This window comes from Drosophila miranda, assembly GCF_003369915.1.
Source record: "Drosophila miranda strain MSH22 chromosome Y unlocalized genomic scaffold, D.miranda_PacBio2.1 Contig_Y1_pilon, whole genome shotgun sequence".
In the NCBI taxonomy this organism is placed as follows: domain Eukaryota; kingdom Metazoa; phylum Arthropoda; class Insecta; order Diptera; family Drosophilidae; genus Drosophila; species Drosophila miranda.
This window is the reverse complement of record NW_022881603.1, coordinates 9,139,729-9,160,575: the sequence shown is the minus strand read 5'-3', so window position 1 is coordinate 9,160,575 and position 20,847 is coordinate 9,139,729.

The window sequence follows — 20,847 nt, the reverse complement described above, 5'->3', positions numbered from 1 at the left end:
ATATACTTCCGTTGGCTGATTGAAATCGCACCCGTACTGCCTTCACGTTTCACCTCAATACCTAAAAAGTATTGCATAGGCCCGATGTCAACCACATCAAATTCTGCTGCGATCTTTATCTTGATATCAGATATATCATCTAGGTCCTTGCACGCCAAAATAATGTCATCTACGTAGACAGCTATTAGACACATATTTTTACCTGGCTTACAATACAGACAGGGTTCGTTGACAGTCGGTATAAAACCAATGCGTCTCAGCGTTGCATCCAACGTAGAGTTCCACACTCTTCCTGATTGTTTTAGGCCATATATACTTTTGTGAAGCCTCAAAACGGGATTTGGGTGAACTTCGCTGATGAAGCCCTCAGGTTGTCTCATAAAAACCTCATCTTCCAATTCGCCGTTGAGATACGCCGTGACAACATCCATTTGATGTAGGTGGAGACCATGTTCGACTGCAAGTGCAATTATCAACCTGATAGTTGCGTGGCGTACAACTGGTGCAAATGTTTCCTTGTAGTCGATCCCGTAGCGTTGGCTACAACCTTTCGCCACCAGACGTGATTTGAGCCTGTTCACGCTTCCATCCGGATTGGACTTAACTGCGTAAACCCATCTGCATCCAATGGACTTTTTCCCGCTAGGCAATTTAGTAAGCGACCACGTGCCGTTCTTCACGAGAGATTCGTACTCGTCCTTCATTGATGCTTTCCATATCTCGCCTTCAGTAGACCGTTCAGCTTGTGCGTAGTTTTGTGGAACTTGTACGTCTGCTGCCAGTATCGCATTGAGCATATGATACTGCTTCCTTGGTCGTCCTGGTTTACCCGTCCGTACTATGGTTGGGCGTCCTGGTCCTCTTATTGGTTCTGGAATTACAAGAATGTCATTACTAGACCTAATCTCCTCCTGATTTTCTGGCTCATTTTCTGGATCTTTAAATTGCTCGCTATCCATTTCGGGTTCAGAGTCCTGGTTTTGTTGAACTTCAATTGATGCCATATCATTGGAACATGATGCATCTAGTTTGCCCCCTTCAGGTTCTACAAAAATGACATCCCTACTCTCTACGAGTTTCCTGGTTTCTTTACTGACCAAACGGTATGCTTTGGCCTTTGGCCTTTGGTATGCTCTAAGCCTTTCCTGGCGAACTTTGATTTCTTTGTTTTATCTAGAGCTATCGCTACTGAGCCAAAAACTCTTAAATGCGATACCACTGGCTTTCTACCTGTCCATATTTCAAAAGGTGTCACCCCGCTCAAGCAGCTTCTTGCCACTCTATTTCGGAAATACGTGGCAGTTCGAATCGCTTCTGCCCAATAGCATTCACTTAACCCAGCATGCAGCAGCATACTTCTTGCCATTTCTACCAATGTTCTGTTGGCCCTTTCTGCAACTCCGTTTTGTTGAGGAAATTTTGGTTTAGGTAATTATCAAAAACGTTTGATATGTATTCTCGGCCATTGTCGCTTCGTAAAACCTTGACTTTTCTCCCAGTTTGGCACTCAACTTGACTTTTAAATTCTTTAAAAGCCTCGAAAACCTGATCTTTGGTTTCTAGGAAACTTACTGATACATATCTTGAACAATCATCAATAAATGTGGCGAAATATCGATTGCCTCCCATAGACTGCTTTTGCATTGGACCGCATACATCAGTATGTATTAAGTCTAGAACGCCCTTTGACCTGTTTGTGCTCGATTGAAATGGTTGCACGCAAATTTTACTTTTTGCGCATGTTGCACACACTTGTTTTGGCTTGTATATGCCCTTGAGACCTATTACCATCTCCTTGTTAACCATTTCCTTTAATGCGTCAAAATGTACATGGCCGAACCTATTGTGCCATTTGAATGCATCTGCTTCAACATTTACAATGTTCATACACTTTTCCTGATTGTCCTGAACCATAAACAATCCATTTTCCAGATTTGCCTTTATAACTATTGTTCCGTTTTTAAAAATCATCGCTTGATTTTTCTCAAACATGTAAACTTTTAATAGCACGTTTTTATTATATGTTCTTCTTTCTTGATCGGCGTATTCGAATGAATGTGTGTTGGCATATCGATACTTGTCGAGGACAAGTATCGATATATCGAGTACATTGGTATTTCTTATAATACTATCGATGAGTAAATCTTAAACTAATATTCAAATCTTATAAACTAATATTCATATCTTACATTCGGGCAACCTGACTACAGATCGCCCACGATCTACACACTAAGGCATACAGTTGGTTAAACATTTCTTATTCGGTATTGTCTTACTTAACATACTATTTCATCGATTAACAACATGAGACCATAGTTTTATCCTTGCACTCTACCCAGGGTTTAAGCCTTGCTGGTTCTAATATACTTCGGAATGGCATTTGCGTCAACTGACAGTCCTCAATGTCGACAACCTCATAACGATCATTATCCAATACTCTATTGATCCTGTACGGTCCTCGATACTTTGGTGCGAACTTCTTATTGATCCCCGGTGTTGTGTCCACATGCCGGACTGCTACATAGTCACCAGGTTCATACTTTAATGGGGCTCTATGTTTATGGGCATACATCTTCTCATTTCTTTTCTGCGACAACCGTATGTTATCACTTGCTATTTCTCTTATAGTTTCCAACTCTCTAAGTTCTGACGCTAACTTCTCCTCTAGGTATTCGGTTAATTCATCTACAACGGGTCCTTTCTGGGGTATTCCAAATAACATTGTGCTAGGTGTCTTTTTCGTACTGCTGTTAACGGAGTTATTAATGGCGTGCTCTACCTTGCTCATCAACCTATACCAATCGGCTTGCTCAAGGGGCTCTGACAGTTTTCCTAACATAGGAGTAAGAACACGATTCACCCGCTCCACTTGGCCATTCGCCTGCGGTGCACCTGTAGCTACCTTAATGTGCTCTATCCCTCTCTCCTGCAGAAAACTAGAGAACTCTAACGAGGTGAAACAGGTCCCACGATCTGATATTATCCTAGTAGGGCGACTATAGAAATCAAAATATTTACTTAAGGCATCCTTCGCTTCCCGCGTGCTGGTACTATTAACCGGGAACAATTTGACAAACTTAGTGAATGCATCTATTACCACAAGGAGGTGTTTTCGCTTAGATCTAATACTCGGCAACGGACCCAAATGATCAACATGTAGGGTATGAAAAGGAACACACGACTTTGGGATACTATGGAGCGTTCTGTTATGGATTGTTTTAGGCATCGAGTGTAGTATACACGGTAGACAGTTTCTGATGAAACTTGCCACTTTACTTCTCATTGACGGAAACCAGTAGGTCCTCAAAAGGTCACTCACGCACTTCTCTGCGGCCAGATGTCCTAGTTTTTTGTGTGACCGCCTTATCAACTGCTGTTCCATACACATTGGTACATAGAAACATAGTTTGTTTTCACAACTCCTCTTGTAAACAATACCATCTATCATTTCAAAATCTACTTCAATTCCATCCTCTAGCATTTTTCGAATCCTAACTACTTCCTTGTCTCGCATCTGTTCTGTTTGCAATATCAAATCAACATCTTCTGGCGTTGCACCTACTACCCCAACTATCAATGATTTTAGTAATCTTTCCTCCTGAAACTCTAACTTGTCCCTCTCTACTGTATCCTCAACACATTTTTTCTCTTTATCTGAATTCCTACTACTAATGTACTTTACTCCCCCCACCACATCGTTAACGCTTCCTCTACATTGGCTCAAATCTCTAATTTCAATCTTCCATCCATCCTTTTCCCTATATTCACTATTCTCTATGTTATCTCTACAATCACCACCAAGGTTCTCTCTATCATCAGACTTCCACCTATTTCCCAATCTACTTCCTACTGCACTTGATTCTCCACACTCAATCGCAGGGTTCTGTACGGTACTACTACGCTCTCTATTGATATATAATTCTCTACACTTAACTACCAGTGTTGTCTCTACTTACACTATTCCTTGTATATTGCTTTCTACTCTCATCTTTTTCTAAATTAGACTTTTCTAAACCGTATTTGACTCTATAACCATCCTCTAACATATTCGTCACTTGATCTTGTCTGCTCAGCGCATCAACGTGCGCCATACTGGCCCCAGGTCTGTACATAATGGAGTAAACATAGTTCTCTAACTCTAGGGACCACCGTGCTATCTTAGGACTAATTGACTTTCTGGTTAACGTCTGTACTAACGAATTACAATCCGTGATTATTTTGAAGGACCTATGCTCCAAATATGCTCTAAAACGCCTCAATGCATAAATTATAGCCAATGTCTCTAGTTCGAAACTATGATAACGTGATTCTCTTTCTGTTGTTTTGCCGGAATAATAGGACACAGGGTGCATCTTCCCATCATCTTGTCTTTTCATCAGTATTGCGCCATAACCGTATGAACTTGCGTCTGTATGTAATTCCGTTTCTCTATTTGGGCTAAAAATGGCTAATACCGGAGGATTTGCCAACGCATTCTTAAGAGTTTCAAACGTCTTCACCTGTTCTCTATTCATGGGAAACGGACCACCTTCTTTTAACAACTGCACCAAGGGCTTAGCTGTCGTCGCGAATGACAACATGAAACGTCGAAAATACGAAAAGAATCCCAAGCATGAGTGCAGTGCTTTTACATTTTGAGGGACTGGGTATTTTTTCAAGGCCTCAATATGGGAATCACTAGGAACTATTCCGTTTTGATTAACTTTATACCCCAGGAAATCGATGTTTCGATTGACAAACCTACACTTTTTTAGATTTATCTCTAAATTTTGCTCGCTAAACCGAATGCATAGTCTTTTTAATATATCCATCTGTTCTTCAACTGTTTTAGTCGCTACTAATATATCATCCATGTACACTACAATGCTTTTTTTCCTAATATAGTCTCTCAAGAGCTCCGAAATAAATCTCTGAAAAATAGCGGATCCATTTTTTAACCCAAAGGGCATTCTCAAGTACTCATACTGTCCTTGCGGTGTCACAAACGATGTATACGAAACTGATTTTTCTTCTACGCCTATTTGATGATACCCACTTTTCAAATCTATAATGGAAAAACAGCACTTGTTTTCTAAAAACTCAAGACAGTCCTCAATAAGGGGCAATGGGAAATTATCTTTAACAATTCGTTTGTTCAGACCACGGTAATCGACACACATTCAAAGTTCTCCTGATTTTTTTTTTACTAGGACCAACGGGGAAGCATAAGGAGACTCACTATGACGGATTACTTTCTTTTCTAACAGATCATCTACTATTTCAGCTACTTTCTCTCTCTCATGGTAGGATAAACGACGCGGAGTACAATGAAATGGTGTTGTTTCGGTTACACGAATCTGCATCTGATACTTTGGTGGTGCTTTAAAGTCAAATTCTTTGTGTAAATAGTATGTCTTAATAACTTCCCTACACTTTTCTGCAAGAGTGAGGCCAAATTCGAAACCTACGTTAATATGTTCCTCTTCATCAATCTCTACCGAAGCACAAAAGTTACTGAATTCGTCGCCTTGATTCATATTCTCGATGGCCATTTTGTCATTCCTTGAGTTTTCTTGTGTCTGATTTTTAAATGGATTAGAACGTTTGATTAGCTCGCTTCTGATTGATTACCATCTAACTTATCATATAGTCTTATGTTAATATTATTTTTACGTTCGGTGAATAAAGACGCGCAGGTTAAACTAATAGCTTTTTCTTTAACGAACTTAATGATGTGTGTTGCTTCGCATTGATATTTTTCTTATGAACTAATTTTACTTCAATAACTTTAAGGGCATCGCGTCCCGAACGAACTTAATGATGTGTGTTGCTTCGCATTGATATTTTTCTTATGAACTAATTTTACTTCAATAACTTTAAGGGCATCGCGTCCCAACAATACCGGCAAAGGCAGCATGTTATCATCTACGATGTTTAATAAAACGATATATTTCTTTGTGCAAAATTCAATATGGCACTTAAATTTTCCCCATATGGGAATTGGTTGTCCTCCTAGTCCATAGTATTTCCTAACTTCATTATAGGCTTCCACTATAGCCGACTTCGGTATCAAAGACTTTTGAATAAAACTTACAGGGCTTCCTGTATCAAATAGACTAAAAATACTGACGCCTCTTTGTTCACCAAACGGAAGTCATAAAGTGATTAACTGGACAGCCGCTAAATCGTCGTTGTTTTTTTCTCCTGGTCGCTCCTCATCTTGAACTGCAGCTACCCTAGTGGCCATCTTTCGTTTCGGGCACTGCGAATATAGGTGGCTGGTACTCCAGCAGTTAAAACATGCCCCATCCGGTCTCTTTGGCTGACTGCATTCCTTCATAACGTGCCTAAATTGCCGACAGTTGTAGCAACGCATTGCGCCACCACCTTGCTGCTGCCCAACTGCCATACTCACATTTAGTTTTCCCTTTGTCATACCTTCGCTACGAATTGCTACGACGCCAGGAGCTCTTCTGACCTTATCATAGGTGACCATCTTGTCACGCAACTCGTTGAGTGTGCTGCAATATAGCATGGATGCTGCCATGCCCGTCTTGTCCTGCAGTCCCTCTACGATGAATTTGACCACATCGCTCGTGGCCATGTCTGCTTGCGACGCTATGCTGCACATTGCGACGAAATATTGCAATGCGCTTTCATTAATTGCAATTTTCCGTGCCTCCAGTCGCTTTCCAATGTCCCACGCTGTCACTTTCTGCTCAAAGACGTTGAGCAATTCTGCTCGCATCAATTGCCAAGTCAAAGGCGCCACATGGTCGATGTACGCCTTCGCCGATCCGCCTAGCAGCCGCTTCGCTAATATCCAGCATTTGGACTCGGATACACCATGGAAATTCATAATGTCCTCAAAGTTACTTATCCAACTGGTTACAGCCTGGTCGTCATCTCCAGAAAATGGACGCATCAACGCCTCAATGTGTGTCAAGTCGATGCAATCTCTCGGCGTTTCCAACTCCATAGCCTCTTTCTCCGTTTTCAATATGCTTAATTTGAGATCAGCTAAGCGCTTGCGAGAAACGTACAATTGTTCCAACTGCTGCAAACGGCGCGATTCTTCTTCGTGTTCATCTGATCGCATGGTCAATTTCGAACAAGCGTTGTCTTGTCGCGGCATGAATGCTTCTCGAGCCTTCTGCACATTTTCACCATATTCTTCTGGCGCCGCTTTTACTGCGTGTTGTGCACTACGGTTGTCTCTATCTATCTCGCGCTCAACCGGGACTGCAAAAATGTCTGCCTGCATAGTCTCGTCTGCGCTTGGCGCCGCATTTCCTAGCTCATGCGTATCTTCCATGATTTTTTTCACTGCTGTACGTAATTGGTGTATGTTGGCATCTTGATCAAAATATACGTTATGTCGCTACGCAATATGTCGCTAAGTTCACTTTTGGTTTTCGCTCTTATGTCTGCATTGTTCATCGCAGTTTTTTTTTTTTTTTTTGGCCAAACCCAACACCTGATATGTAAACTTTTAATAGCACGGTTTTATTATATGTTCTTCTTTCTTGATCGGCGTATTCGAATGAATGTGTGTTGTCGAGGACAAGTATCGATATATCGAGAACATTGGTATTTCTTATAATACTATCGATGAGTAAATCTTAAACTAATATTCAAATCTTATAAACTAATATTCATATCTTACAAACACAATTTTTTTTCCATGTTTTAATAGTTTTGTGACCGATATAAAATTGTACTGCAAATCTGGTACCAAGATAACATTTTCCAGCGTAACGGATCTATCACCGAACTTTACTTGAACAGTTCCATGCCCTTCAGCAATAAGTGATTTACCGCCGGCTAAAAATACTTTTTGATTATTGTGGAGATAATGTTTTTTATCCCCAATCGGCCGACTAATTATTTCGAATTAAACAAAGCTCGGCGCAGAAATAAAATTACGATATGTTCTTTAATGCGTGACATCCAAATTGCAAGTGTGGCTTGCCTGCCCTTTACATTGCCGCTCCGATCGCTAAGCGCAGCTTCGCTCGGCCGACGTCGGTAGGCAGACGCAAAGCGGAGATAGCGAAGAGCGAGCTGGCAGAGAGCGTTTAGCAGGGCAAGCAAGCGCAAAGCTTTAACAAACAAATGAGTGACATAGACATAAGTAACAAACAAAATAAGCGGCTGAGGGCCAAGAATTAGGTGCTATTTGGCAAGCAGCTAATCGGCTGGGTTCTGCTCCGAACATTCACCCCCCGTTGGAAGGCAAAGGCTTTCAACAGATCCATCCTGAAGGGGCAGAACCGCTATTTTTCCAACGGCCCTCTTGAAGATGCTTGCTTGGGCGCAGCTGGCGGCTACGCTGGGATGATCGTCGAACGCAGCAATCGGCGCTTCTTTACGAAGGCGGCTTGTCGTGACTACGTCTTGATCATCGGGAACCTCTGTAATTGCATAGAATGGCAGGAAATTTGGCAATGTAGAAACTGTTGAAAGTTGAATTTCATTTGGCGTGGATATGTAGGTTTTTAATATATGGAAAAGTTCGCGCTGCAGTTCCTGATTCTCCGATCGCAGTTTTTCCACTTGCACCTGGCACTCGAGCAGCTGCTTCCTGCATTGCTGCTCTAAGTTTTGGTACTCCAGCGTTGTGGGTCGAAAATCGTCAATAGAGATGCACGAGGAATTTTCAAAAGCGGCTAAAGCTGCACGCTTATTCTCCGAGCTATCAATGCTTCCTGATACTATCCAACCAAGTTTAGTCTCCTGCAATGTTGGCAATTGGGCTGATAGTCGAATCTGTCCGACGCACATTAAATCGAAGAACAAACCAGAACCTATCAACAGATCGATACGTTGGGGCTTGGAGAAATTAGGATCAGCTAGTTTTAGATTATTCGGCATTGGCCAATCCTTTGCGTCTACGCCGAAGTTAGGCTGCATTTCCGTAATTGAGTTGGTGACAATTGCAGCGAAGGAAGCTCGATAGCTTGCGTCCTGGGATTGTACAACTATATGTACAGACTTGCTCGAAGGTAGAATGGAATCTCCAATTCCAGAGATGTGAACATAAGACGAGCGATGATCCAACTGCAACTGATCAGCAAGTCTAGATGTTACAAAGTTTGCCTGTGATGCAGAATCCAAAATGGCACGACATGGGATAAGTGCTCCATAACGATCTGTTACATGGACGAGGGCAGTAGGTAGCAACACGTTCTGGCTAGGCTGAGATTTCTGGATCGAGGGGAGAGGGCTGGAACACCCGCTTGCTAGAAGCACAGTCGCGGCCTCTTGCTGGATCGATTCCTCGGCCGGTGAAGAGGAAGATGAAGCACCAGTTCCCGATGGAATGTGGAGTAGCGTGTGATGTTTGGCCTGGCAATGCCTGCAAAGTCCTGACCTGCACCTCTGCAATTCATGGCCTTTGTTGAGGCAGTTCAAACACAAGCGGCTCTTCTTTGCTTCTTTGTATCGTTCAAACGCAGAGAGATTCAGGAATGCCTGACATCTAGATATGTAATGCTCGGAGGAATTGCAATGGTTACATATGGGGTTAGGATGGTCGTTACTGGAGGTGATAAGGGTGACAGGTTTGTCTTCTCCCACCTGTTGACTAGGACTTGTTGCCATGGCTGATCCCAAATTCTCCAGCATCCGACATCTCGCTTCCAGAAATGAGGCCATGCTTGACCACCGAGGCAATCCTGACGTCGGCAAGTTCTCTTCCCATTTCTCCTTTGTTTTGTGGTCCAGTTTCGTGCCTATGATGAAGATCAGCAACCCATCGGATATCTCCTGCGGGGTCGCCAAGGTCTGAAGTGCACGCAAGTGCGAATTGATTTAGTCGCTGAGCGCGCGCAAGCCGATAGCCGAGCCCTTCTCCACCCCTTGCAGCCCGAAAATAGCCTTGACGTGTGCCGTGCGAGCAGCCATCAACTCCCGCGACAGCCTGGACCTAACCTTGATATAAACATTCGAAAAGTCCAGCCGGGCATCATGGGCTAACTGCAGGAAATCCAGCCTTTCAAGGCTCGTTTGAGCGGCATCGAAATCCGCATTCATTCGCTCGATTTGCTCTAAGCGAGCTTGAAGTTCTGCCTCATCTAACTCGGCAAGCTCTTCCTTGGTGAGAAAGCGATCCATGGCCTTTAGTTGGCGCGCGATGGACTCGGCCTTGTGCTTGTAGAAATCTACATCACTCGGCATTGCTGCGTTCGCGACATTGGTAGGCTCAGGTGCTGCCATGTTGAGGTTTTAAAAGAGTCACTCAGCACGACCGAAAAAGACACCCTGTATACGTATAAACGTGGGAACCGAAAGCAAAGGGATTACAGCTAATGCCTTTAGCTGTGCGGCTGTGCGAGCTGTCCGATTCCGCTTTGTACTCCGCTTGTGTGTATTAGTGAGTTCGCTGCACTGCCTACCGCACTGCACTGACCGAATTGACGCGACAGAGAAATTAATAGCCAGCAATGCGTGTATGTAGGTGTATGTAAGTGTGTTTTAGCACCGAATTGTGCTTAACCGCCGAAAATTTGCTAGGGCTAACGAATGTCGATCGCGAATGATTATTAATTGACACTGCAACTCAGAGATCACGTCGGGGTCACCAAATTTTATGTGGAGATAATGTTTTTTATCCCCAATCGGCCGACTAATTATTTCGAATTAAACAAAACTCGGCGCAGAAATAAAATTACGATATGTTCTTTAATGCGTGACATCCAAATTGCAAGTGTGGCTTGCCTGCCCTTTACATTGCCGCTCCGATCGCTAAGCGCAGCTTCGCTCGGCCGACGTCGGTAGGCAGACGCAAAGCGGAGATAGCGAAGAGCGAGCTGGCAGAGAGCGTTTAGCAGGGCAAGCAAGCGCAAAGCTTTAACAAACAAATGAGTGACATAGACATAAGTAACAAACAAAATAAGCGGCTGAGGGCCAAGAATTAGGTGCTATTTGGCAAGCAGCTAATCGGCTGGGTTCTGCTCCGAACAATTATCTTCCGTGAACGACACAAAGCGTTCCTTGTCACAACATAGATGCGCCGTTGCGCCACTGTCTATGCACCATGCATTTAACATCTGGTCATTTGGCTTAGCTAAATTTAGGATTGGTACATATTTTTCTGGTTCCACTTTGGCATATTGGGTTACGCAAAGCATTGTACCCAATCTTTCCCCGCTTTTACTGTTTGCGCCCTTGTTGTTTGCTCCTTCCTGCTTGCTTTTAGCACGGCATTCCGATTTAAAATGCCCTTCCTTTCCGCACTTAAAACACTTTTTGCCCTTCTTAAAGTTTTTCTTAAAATTTTTGCTGTCATAACTGACGTGTAGTTCTACTTGTAATTTCCTTGCTAATGCTATCTTCCTGCCTATTCGCTTCTTCAGAAATTTTTATTTTTAGCATGCTCAAGCTCGGCAAATCATCTCGCGTCTCAATCGCAACAACAAAACTTTCATACGATTTAGGCAAACCATTTAGCAACACAACTGATAAGATCTTTTCATCAACCTTTATGTTGACCTCTGCTAAAGCCTCGTGTACCACCTGGAATTTCCGCAAATATTCCTGTGCACTTATACCATCCGACATTTTTAACGTCACTAATTGTTTAATTAAAAGCACTACCCTTGCTGGTCCGCTTGGCCTGTGAATTTTATTTAGCTTTTGCCATGCCTGTGACGACGATACACAATTTTTAATATTGTTTAGTTGGGTCGATTTAACACAAAGTAAAATTGACGCCAACGCCTTTTGATCCTTTAGTTCAAAAGCTGCACGTTGCTCATTTGTTGCACTTTCACTAAGCTCAATTTTACCACTGACGATTGGCCACAAATCATTTTGTATGAGAACACTTCTCATCAAAACTTCCCATGTGCTATAATTGTTTTCGTCCAGTTTCTCAATATTGAAATTCATATTTCCACTCATTTTTTATACTTATTGTCCCACAGTGAAAAATTTGTAACTGTCGATCGTCTCATGCACAAAGCAACTACGACGACAATACTGTTGTCCGTGTCTTTCTTTTGTTTTTTCGTTTTCTTTTAAGTATCCCTCCGAGTTGCTATTTATACACACACATTACGCTTTTGTGTTTCTTGATCCGTTGGGACTGCTTTATTTTGGACTTTAAACCACGGCAACGGTCCGATTCGCTGCAAAATTCTAATAAAAAAAAAAACACAATGCGAATCTCCGTTGAATTTGTTCAACTTGTTCTTTTGCCTTTCTATGTACACACATACACTAATGAGTCTATGCCATTTTTTTAGCACTGCTTTTCACTAAGCACCAAACAATGTTTATTGTTTCTCACTGTTTCTGTTTTATACTGTTTCTGGGTGAATTGGTGTTTGGGCCCATAACCTGTTAAAGTTATTTTATTTGTAAGACAGCAGAAGATCAGTATACAGAATTATATGTGCTTCCGAGTAACATACGCAAGAGACAGACGCCGAAAAAATAATATCGATATGAGAACATCGATATGAGAACATCGATATGCAGCAGGGCACATGCGCAGTGTTGTTAGAGATCAATATCTAATTATCGTGGCGGTCACTTTGAACAGGAACAAAAAATAGAAAATTTAGCCAGCCATAGCATTCAAATGAATGAACTAAATTTGGTAATAGATGCAGTTAATAGCGGAATAAACGTTATAAACAAACTAAATGAAGAAAAAGACAGGAATCAACAAATAGAAATTTTGATATTCAATCTACAACATTTCACAGAATATATCGAAGATATAGAACTAGGTATGCAATTAACTAGGCTCGGTATATTTAATCCAAAATTATTAAAACAAGACTACCTGGAACAAATAAATTCTGAGAAAATACTAAATATAAAAACCTCCACATGGCTAAAATCCGATACCAACGAAATTCTAATAATTTCCAACATTCCCAAAGACATTACAAAAGTACCAATCTATAAAATCGTTCCGTATCCAGACGAATTAAATAACATGTTAACAGATATGACATACGACAAGTACTACATAAAAAATGAAGAAGTATTTGTTAAAGAAACTAGATTGAAAACCAATGACAATTGTATAAAAGGAATTTTAATGCAAATTCCCACTAAATGTCCATATTCCAAAAATTTTCAAAACTTTCAAATAAACTTTATTGAACCCAATATACTAATAACATGGAATCTTCCAAAAACAACGCTAAACCAGAATTGTGTAAACCAAGACATCATAGCGGAAGGAAATACCATTATAAAAATCTACAACTGTTCAATCCAATTAAATGAATTTACAATATCAAACACAATGTTAGATTTTGCCCAGAATGTTTATGTCAACAACAACATAACTACAATAAAACCACTGTCGTATGTCCAAACTAATGAAATAATTATGCAATACACCAAATATAGTAACCTATTACAAATAAGTCTACTAATTTCATTTGTCATAATTATATTAGTACTACTAAGTTATGTAGCTGTTAAATTTAAGAAAACTTTTAAAAGAGTCACGGTTAAATGTATTAACACTATAATAGAAGCAGAAGAGGAACCAACCTCAGCCACCGCACTTGACACCCCGTCACTATACCCGAGGGTAATCGCCTAGGGACAGGCTAATAACAAACGTTGGGGGAGTGACATATCCATAATTCCCCACATCCCATATACATTATGTTTATGTACAATTCATCCACCCCATCCACACAAGTAACAGGACCCCACTCAAGAATCAATAACTGTTTCTTCCCATACTCCAAGCTAGGACCCCCCATAATATAAACAATGGACCACATTGTTTCATCAACATTAGAATCACGCCACTCTCGAGAAATCGATTTTTTAGAATCACGCCACTCATGAGGACCAATCAAAGCTAGACATAAAACCAAGGAGTATCACATTCCTAGCTCCGTCATGTAATGCAACACCGATCGCCAGCAGTGGATGCCTTTCATCAAAGCCGACGCATCCCCAAATATCGATCCAGGCACGTACGCCACCGACACGAAGATGCAGCCGAGGAAAGCAACGCCCGAAGCCAGAGTCGGGAGTTGCAAGAGACGGGCTCATGGAAACTAGCCAGCAGCAGAGAGATCAGTTCCGTTTGAGACAAGCAGACCCAAAGTCAAGTCGGGGAATTCATTTATATCTTGTGACATAAAGATATTTAAGTTGTAAAATAAAAGTCTTTTTAAAAAACTTAAAATCGAGTTGCGGATATTTAACTATATGTATGTTCTCACCGCTGCCCTGCTTGATGATATTCCTAACAGCTGCACTCTCTGTTATATGTTCTCACCGCTGCTCTCTTGCTGCGCTGCTTGTGACAAGTGCGGCGTAATTGAAGGAAATTAAAAAGGTAAATCCAGCGACAAAAACAAAGCCAGCGAGGGAAAGAGATACACAGAAAAGGGAAGGAAAGGGAACGGAGCACACAAAAGCTGCACAGCAGCACCGACGACAATGAAGTTGATAATGTTGATGATGATGGTAATGCGGTGCACGGAAGTGGGTTAAGCTGCTTGAATGTAATACCTGCTCCTTCCGTCTTCCAGCGTCTTTTGAGCGAAAAAGAAACCAGAGTACGAGAGGCAGCAGAGCAGAGGAGGAGGACGCACGCGTCAAAATTAAACTGCCCCGCAATTAAAAGAAAGAAAGAAAGAAAGTGAATATACCCATGCCCCCACCGCCATCTGTGTGCTCTCTTTGAGATTTATCTCTCACCAACTTTTGATGGGCAATTTTTGGAGCTTTTACTCACGCGTGGGGTCAGACCGTCTCGCACTTACCTGAAAAGAAACAACAAAAAATAGATCGAAATTCGAGATAAGCATAAGCAACATTTATGTGTAATTTGTTTTAACAACTGCTCAAGAAAAAAAAAGAACTCCAAGCAACTGATTTATAATGGTTGAACTAAATGTTTTATATTTTTATTAAGTGAAAATTTTAATAACTTGTTTTTTGTGGTTTTTTTTTCGAGTTCGTGAAGTGGAGCTGGAACTGGAGCTGGTAATCGTAAAAGTGCACATGAAACAGTTCCAATTCCTATAAGCAGTGCACAGAACGTGGAAGAGAGAGTCGTAAAAGTGACAATGGAACAAGGAATTGAATTGCTTCGAAAGGCGGCATAACTTTAAGGAAGTTCGTCGGGAAGTAAATCCAAACTGAAAGCTGGAGAGTGGAGACAAATTAAAGCTGGAAGTTTCTGGAGTGATTTGGGAATTAAAGATGAAAAGAATGAGATCTTGGATGAGAGTTTTACCTATGTAAAGGCACTGTGGAAATGGCTGGGAGGGAGGGAAGATGTTCTCTAAGCAGTGGATGGACTAATGAGACCTTTGAATGGAATTGAAAGATATAATCCGAACCAAAAAGGCGCTCCTCAAAGACAATAAATATTTTCCACATTTACCCAACAGGTGGCGCCTATCAAAGCAAAGAAAAGCCAAGAAAATCAAAAAAAAAGAACAAAACCCAACCGATACGAAACACGTTTGCCGCATTAATTTCCACTTTGAGTCTGGTCAGGTTTCTTTTCCGATCATCTCCATGAGGTCTAGACGTCGCCGCAGATTCCTTAATGAAAAGTTGGCGCCTGCTGTTGCCCCGCCCCGCCCCCAAGAACCCCTCGCCAAGGCAGCGTGTCAAGTGTTTTAAATTGAAAATTTAATTAAAGAGTTCTCCCGGCACTCCAGTGGGGGATTCAGTGGGAGCGCAGTCCATGGCATAAATTAGCCAAAACAAAAGCTTATTGAACCCAAAAATAAACACCCGTAGCCCCACAGAGCCCCACTTCAGGGCCAAATCGCTGTCAATAAAAATCCAAAGAGCCGCAAACCAGACCGTCACAAAAGATTAATTTTTTGTTGTTGTTCATTCAAACTATAATTTTTGTACATTTTTCTTTTTTTTTTTATTCACACGCTTTTTTGATTCCAAACAATCGCGTCGGCGTCGGCGTCAACAATCGTCCAGCTCCAGCTCCAGTTCCAGTTCGGACCGACTGTTCACGCTTATGGCCAGCAAATTTGTCAAAACAAAATGGCAAGAAAAATTCCAAAGGCAACAACAAATGTAATAATGCCATAAGGCCACATCAGGGGCGAGAGGGAGGGAGAGAGAGAGAGATTAACTAAAGCTAATACTGGAGTTGAATGCCCCGTGAAAAAGCAGTGCGGGAGTCCCATAGAACCGCTGATGGAAGGCCCCAAAGAAGCCACAGATGTTCCCAAAGGAAGGAAAGAGTAACGGGAACTAAGGGAGGTGCATATCTCCTAATATAACCCTCTCTCGGAGGTATGTATCTATGGGAATGGTTGGAGAGAGCTAATGGAATTGTAACTGTAAAACCTTCACAATTTACGCAGATATTCCTCTGAATTCCAGTCAAAATTATGCCTCCAAAAATTGTATCTTTTATGTATTTGCTTTAAGTATTAAATTTCCATCTCTCTCCCGACATTCCTGCTACTTGTTCTCCTATGTTTTTCCTAGGCATATCAATATTTTCCTTCAAACACTCAACAGTTGTCAGGCAGGCCTATTATATATGATGGACGGACAGCGTATAATTCGATATTGCCATTAAACTAAGTGACATAAGCACAAAGATTAAGGCAGCGCCATCAAATGTTGTCAGGCAAAGTGTCAAATTTGTAATAAGACAAAAGTGTGCCCACACACACACACACGAGGGGAGGGGGGGGATGCTGGCCACGCTCATGTCTTTGAAATCGCTTTTGATTAAAGAAGTTGTCACAGTTGTGCGTGGGTGCCCCTCCATCATCCCCCCATAGTCCCCCATTTATTGGGTTCGGCAGCTCTATTTGCATAGGGCCAGCCTTGAATCGACTTCGTACTCGTGTATTATTGTAAAGACTTTATATACCACATAGAAAAACATAGTAATTGGGGGAGTGGGGAACACAAAGCTCAATCGATGTGACCTTGCCTTGGTTCATAGAGAAATCTCTTTGATGGCAGCGGAACAATGGAACGACCGTCGAGCAGATTGCAGCAATAAACGAGGGGGAACGTTGTGAGTTGCTGCGGACACCGCAACTCTACAGTTATACCCGATACTAAGTCAGTATGGCTCTCCTCCGGCAGACGCCGCTAATATTAAACGACACGACAAAGAGTGCGTGCGAGAGAGACAGAAAATCAGTCTGAGCGTGACGTCGGGCGCTGCGTAGCCACTGCAAATTGATTTGTTCCTTTTGGCTACAAAAATTATCCGATCTGATTCAGATTCAGCAATCTGATAGATATGGTCGTTATCTAAGATTCTGCGAAGAAGATGACTATATCTTCTAGAGTGCAAAATCTGAACCAGATCGTATAATTATTATAGCCAGCATCAAGAAAACAATTTCATTTTTTCTCGCCCTGTCTCTCTCTAACACACACGTAGCATAGCCGGCTTTGCTTAGAGTAAAACATTAGCGCCTAGATCTCAGAGACTATAAAAGCTAGAGCAACCAAATTTAGTATCCACACTCCTAATATATCGGACCGAGACGAGTTTGTTTCAAAATTTCGCCACACCCCCTTCCGCCCCGCAAAGGATGAAAATCTGGAGATATTCACAAATCTCAGAGACTATTAAGGCTAGAGTAACCAAATTTGGTATCCGCACTCCTGTTAGATCTTACTATAAAACGTGTATCTTAAAATTTCTCCCCACCCCCTTCCGCCCCCACAAAGGACGAAAATCTGTTGCATCCACAATATTGAGGATACGAGAAATCTAAAAACGCAGAATCATAGATAATGATCATATATATCAGATTGCTAAATCTGGATTAGATCAGATCATTTTTGTAGCCAAAAGGAACAAATCAATTTGCACTGGCTACGCAGCCCCCGACGTCACGCTCAGACTGATTTTCTGTCTCTCTCGCACGAACTCCTTGTCGTGTCGTTTAATATTAGCGGCGTCTGCCGGAGGAGAGTCATACTGACTTAGTATCGGGTATAACTGTAGAGTTGCGGTCTCCGCAGCAACTCACAACGTTCCCCCTCGTTTTTTCTTGATGTCGGCCGGCCATTCCTCCTTCTGTCCCTCTGACTTATGTTGATGTTTTTCAATTTAAGCTAAACCCCTTTCTGTTGCCAATGAATTATAGAACATTACGAGGCGAGTTCCAGTTAACTGCGGAGACAGCAAATTACAGTTTGGCTTAACCCTCTAAGACTATTTTCTAAAATAATAGAAGAAAATAATTCAAATAATTTTTTCTATAGTGAATTGCGGCTCCTGAACTCAAATATGTACTTAAAAAGAGTGTACAAGCTTTCGTTTACCTGTAAGGTGAGAAAAAGGGAATAAGTGCCTGTAGGCCCTCTTGGGGCTCTGAGTATAAAAAAGTCATTTCCCAATTGCGAAGTTTAATTTTATTTATTTTTATGATACTCCGAAAAACAATTTTTGTTGGCTGAGCAACATAAATGCAGATTGCATTTAGTGCAAACGCACTGCGTTTGTGAAGTTTTACAGTACTTGCACCATCTTCTTCCACTTTCTCGACCCAACCAATCCGGAAAATGGTTTAGCTGGTCAAACCGCAATTCCGATATTGGATGCTTCGATTTTTCACCTAGTTTGAGCACTAGTTTTGAAGGTCGCTGAGAGAGTGGAGACTGCATTCTCCGCTCTGTCAGACAGGATGGAGAATGGATTGTTCGTGAAGATCGATTGTTGAAACCAGTGATTGGACGACGTGGATAGTTTTTGGTTTGAAATGCCACCAGACCAGCAGCAATCGATTCCCGAAAATCTGGGAGTTCGATCAGATTGGATCTCCTTTTCTATAAGCCTGTATAAAACATAGGCGTTTGTTGCTGCATTAGGTCCACGCCACCCATGTGAGCATTATACTCACGAATAATTTGTGGGCAATCAACTTCGATGTAACGCTTAGACTTTCTGTCGTAACGAGCAGTCTTTGCAGTTTCTTCCCACCCACGTAAGTGGACAGCAAGCGAACGGCCTTGTTGTCTTTCCATAGCACATTAGTTATGTCGACTCCATATGAGGAGCCTACGTACTCAGTCGAGAACCCCCTTGGCTCTTTGTTGATGGTACTATCGTTTGGCAGCTTGCAATCGGGGATACGATTTACCCGCACTGTTCCAAGGCTATAAATACCTTTCGCACGAAGATAGACCATCAAAGGGAGTGACGTATAAAAGTTATCAAAGTAAATAATGTGGTGCTTGAAACTTGTTACGGTTTTTGTTAAACGTACAACAATGTTGGCCGAAGCCCCAAGATCTGGGTGACCAGGCAATATCACGTTATCACCTGCACCGCTATAGATCTCAAAGCGGTATGCATAGCCAAAAGAATCGCACAACACAAATAGCTTGATACCCCACTTGTGTGGCTTATTGGGCATATACTGGCGCAAGTGGTGCTTCATTTTTGTGTTGCACATTTGTTCGTCCACACAAAGGCGCGCTTGCTTTGGCACGGAATCAAACCTTTGGTTGAGACAGTCGACAAATCTGCGCGTGCGGAACAGTGAATCATAGCCTGGTTCCCCCTTTTTGATCCGCTCGCTTTCATCACTCAGTGAGAAGTACTGCTTAATTGCTTCGAATTTGCTTCCGGACATGGAGGTTTGTATAGGTCCAAACGCGTTTTTTTCCCAGTAGCTTTTCAGATTGCTATGTTGTCGGTTAAAGCTGCACGCATTGTTTCCTCGACGATCATATTCAAGATTTCTGAATCGAAAAAATAGCAAAATAGCTGTAATGGAGTCTTGAGCTCCATTATTTCAGCTGGCAGCGAAGAGTCTCCTCGAAAGGCTATGTCGTTGACATTCAACTGCATACATTGCTTTCGCCATATAATTTTAGTCGGCTCCTTTGTTATTGATTCAATACCTATACATAAATTAATTACTCACTTGTTTAACATATCGCAATTATGTTTGCTTACCAAAACCATTGAAGCCACCAGAATCTTCAATAGTTGTCAATGGCGACCTAGGCCTTTTTACGGTTTCCCGGGTAGACTTAGATTGTGTTATATTTTGCACATTGTCAACATTAGTGTCCATAAATGAAACGGTATTAGCATCCTCTAAAGCAGTGGTCAGAGCTTCTGCCACATTAAGGTCGTCGTCCTCGTCGTCACTTGATACATTTGACACTTCCTCATCCGACGGTACTGACTCAAGCAAATCCAACAACTGTTCATCAGTCAAGTCGGACAACTTGTAACGAACCCGCTTTGCCATTTATAATATTTCAATTTCTATTAAGAAAAATCACACAATAAACACAAAAAAAACACAACAACTGCAAGTAGTTGAGAAAAAGCTACTGGAAACAAAATATAGCGTGGAACCCCAAAAGTGTCTCAAGACACTTATCACTATTTTTCTGCTACAACGCACATTTTTTTAATACTTGCATATCTGCAACTTGATTTTGATAGTAAATAAACTTACCTTTCACGAAAAAAATGATGGACTGGATTGGTATTATGTATTTACTTTTATAAGCAGAACAAAACACAAAATGCCGCAGGTCGAATTTGACGCGGGAAAAAACACATGTTCTGTGCACATGGAAATAAAAAGTACCGTTAAAAGCTTCTGAGAGCTTTCAAAGCTTCTTCACGTAATTGGTGTGTTTGTTAGTAACAGCCAAAAAATATTCAAATGATGTAAAAGCTCTTAGTTTTTTTTGCTAATGTGAATAATATAATAAGTGTCTCAAGGCACTCTTACGTGTTAGAGGGGCAGGGATTTGCTTGCGCTTATTTGTGGGCAAAGTTGCAAAGGAACTGTCTTCGTCTTCGCCTTCGTATGCAAACAAGCCACGAGAGATGCGAGTCTGATGGGTTTGCGGGGGAGCACAAGCAAAGTTCTGGCTCAGAGGTGAGCTTAG